This window comes from Macrotis lagotis, chromosome 4 (genome assembly GCF_037893015.1).
Source record: "Macrotis lagotis isolate mMagLag1 chromosome 4, bilby.v1.9.chrom.fasta, whole genome shotgun sequence".
Lineage (NCBI taxonomy): Eukaryota > Metazoa > Chordata > Mammalia > Peramelemorphia > Peramelidae > Macrotis > Macrotis lagotis.
This window is the reverse complement of record NC_133661.1, coordinates 96,574,851-96,578,674: the sequence shown is the minus strand read 5'-3', so window position 1 is coordinate 96,578,674 and position 3,824 is coordinate 96,574,851.

Here is a 3,824-nt window from a genome sequence, read left to right as displayed (position 1 = left end):
CCTGACTAGGACTTTAAGTTTCCCAAAATACAGGTGGAAACAATATACTATAGCAAAAAGAGCACTAAGTTTGTAATCTGTGGATGTGTTCAAATGCTAATTTTGTTTCTTACAAACTGGGAGACCCAGGGCAAGTCAATTCACATCCTTGTCTTCATCCTTTGTTTACTAACATAAGAATTGGGCTGAATAATCCTTAAGATTCTCTTTAGCCTAAATCCTATGACATACAGTATATAAGATTAGGATCCTCTTAAAGGTAAGGGAGAAAGAATTTGAAGGGAAAACCCGTGAGAGAGGAAAGAGCCAAAGATCATGACTGCTTTGTTGGTTCTGATGTTCAGCACTGTATCTACAATAGTTTACCATATGGAAATGACCAAGTTTCATTGTATATTAGAAAACAAACTTTTCTTCCATTTTCACTACCTTTGTCACTTATATTTGAGCCAATGGTATCTTAAGAGTCAACAAATATTTGTTGAATTGAATTGTGAAAATGTACGTATATTATATCCCTGAATAACATCTTTGTACTACAAGAGAAACAAACACACACACCAGTCTAGGTGCTGGTGTCTAGTTCTTCTGGATGATGCTTTTTCCAGCCTTCCTTGGTTTTGTGGAATGGTAATTTCAAATAATTACCAACTCTAAGAGTTGGAAGATACCTTAGGAGGTATTTAGGTAAACACTCTAAGCTTAAATGTCAATAGATTGTAAGCAATCTGGTTTTACTTTGAGATAGTGAGACATAGTGGGAAAAGTACCAGTTCTGAGGCCATAGGACCTTGGTTCAAATCACCTCTTGTGACGTTGGCAAATAACTCAACATCCTTGGTCCTTAGTTTCTTCATCCTCTATCTATGAGCCTCCTACAATCTCCTCCCAAAGGGACCATATTGCCTCCATTCCAAGGCCTCTAGTCAGATGGGATCTACTACTTCCTATGGTAACCCATTCCAATTTAACTGATCAGGTTGCAAAAACACTTTTCATTACACTGAAATTATAAATTTATATATCAAGCCCCAAATCTTTTTTGACTACTCTCCTTTTCCAATAACTTGACTCTTCTCTTCCTAGAACTTTCCAGAATGGAAAGTTCCAATTTCCTAGTGAATTAGTATCTCAAATGAGATATTTATGAATCACTTTTGAACAATGCCTGGTCTATATTGTAGACATGTAATAAATGCTTGCTCCCTTCTCCCCTTCCATCTCTGTCTTTGACCTCAGAGTTATAAAACCATTATAGGTGCCAAACAGAATCTAATCTTTGCATATAAAATATCTGGACCCTTTCAGTTCCCAACTTGCCTTAATTGGGGGATTCATTTGACCTATATCTGCCTTAGCTTCTTTATCTACAAATTGAGGGATTGAAATTATAAGACTCCTAAGGTCTTTTTCAATTCTACATCTCTATAACTCTATAAATCTCCTTATGTTGATTCACCTGAAAATCAACAGATGATCAAATCCAATATATCGAGTTAACAAAATTCAATTCTCAAATTGATCTGCAAATCCATTGATTTGTATATTCCCTGCAATGATGCTAATGACAACCCACTCAAGTTGTGCCACTCTTCTCTTTGTTCTTCCTTCTACCCTGAGATTCCCTGCAGGCTAGGGAATGTAACCACCAGCAACTGGCCCTCAGAGTAGAGCCTTCAGCACCATGAAAGCTGTAAGAAACTTCTGAAATAAGTCTTAAGGGCAGTGTGGGATAAGGAGAGAGAGCTTGTCAGAAAGGCCTCTGGGTTCAGATCAACCCAAACAATAACTCTTGAACCCTCTTCAATCCATTTAGTCTTCCCTAGGTTTCAGTTATGTTCAGCTCTAAAATGAAGACTTGGAATCAATGATTTCTCTGGCTTTGCCTGGATTTTTGAGCCTTGAAAGTCAAGATTATAGCTTCTCTCCATAAGGAGATTGTGGATTTGAGAGAGAAAAAAATTCATTCCTGTGTTAGCTTATTGAAAATGATGTACAAAAGCTACTTTTTCTAACAGTTTTTTCCACTTACATGTAAAGATAATTTTCAACATTCATTTTTATAAGATTTTGATTTCCAAATTTTTCTCCTTCCCTTCTCTTCAATACCACAAGCAATCTGATATAGGTTATACCTGTATAAATGTTAAATATATTTCAACCTTAGTCATATTGTAAAAGAAGGGGAAAATCATGAGGAACAAAAAATACCCAAAAAGCACATAAAAATGAAAAGAATATACTTCAATCTGCATTTAGATTCCATAGTTCTTTCTCTGGATATGGATAGCATTTTCATCATGAGTCTTTTGGAATTTTTAGATTGATGTATTGCTGAGAAGAGTTAAATCTGTCATATACAATCATTACACAATGTTGCTGTTATTTTGTACAATGCTTTTCTGGTTCTACTCCACTCAGCATCAGTTCATGTAAGTTCAAACTTTCCTGAACTTTGCTTACACATCATTTCTTATAGAACAACCATATTCTATCTTCAACTTGTTCAGTCATTCCCCAATTGATGGGCATCCCCTTAATTTCCACTTCTTTGCCATCACAACTATTTTTGTACATGTGGGTCCTTTTATCTATTTTATAATCTTTTGGCATACAGACCTAGTAGCTGGATCAAAGGGTGAACACAGGTTTATAGTTCTTTGGGCATAAAACAATTATTATTTCAACCATCACTAGATGGTTAGGAATTGAGTGGGTAAAAAGAACTCGAGTTCAAATCTGGCTTCAAACACTTAAGAATTGCCTAGCTGTGTGACCTTGGGCAAGTCACTTAACTCCATTGCCTTAAGGTGGCAGTTAGAGCAACTGCCCGGGAGTCAAGAGGAATTGAGTAGATGATTAGATATGTCCATTTTAAGCAAGATTGTTTTGAAGTGCTTCCTCAAAAGAAAAAAAATGACATGCAGATTTTATGCTCAGGCTCTTCCCCAATACTGTCTCAGACCCATAGTTTCAACCCCCCCACACACACACACATGTGCACACACACACAAATGCACACACATTCACATACAAAACAGAAAGGTCACAGTCTCATAGAGCTTGAACACTGCTCTCCTGTTTGCTATTGAAATAAAAGGATGCACATAATTGAACTTGCTCTGAAGCGGATATATCTTTTCTTGGGAATGGGTGAGCATCTTTTAAATTAGAAAGATTTTGTGTTTCTGAATTTAAACCATTAACTCATTCATGCTATCTTTAAAGATGTTTGATGGAGCTTCAAGTCTCTGGTATTTTTTTTTCAAAAAAGGTAACAAAGGTAATACAATCTGGATGCAGTTATTTTAATCAAATATTGAATATCACTTCCCCCCCCCAATTTCATGGTTATGATCACCAAGTTCACTGCAAATCCACAATTTCTTTGTTTAAGTAGTCATGTGTCTCAATTCTTCTTCTTAATCTCCCATTTTTTTATGGGACTTACTAGCCTATAATTTCTGGAGTGTTGACTGTCAGAGAGGAAGGCAAAGTAAGTGATTTTCCTGCATTGCAAACTATCATTATTAACACAAGCTGCATTAGTAATGGGTCCATTATTGCACTAAAAACATTTCCATTATCTGATAAGACAAAATTACCTGTGCATCTGTAATTCTGTGAGAACTGACAGGGCGTGTTTATGGAATTTTCAATGCCATCTCTTGGTGGATTTCATGGGATAGTTGAAGGAATCCTGGGTTTGAAATCCCAAAGACTTGGATTTAAGTCTCAGTTTTGCCCTTAATTTATGAGGTGTATTTCATCTCTTTCAATATCTTAATTTTCTTATCGGACATAAGCATTCTGCCTATCCTTCT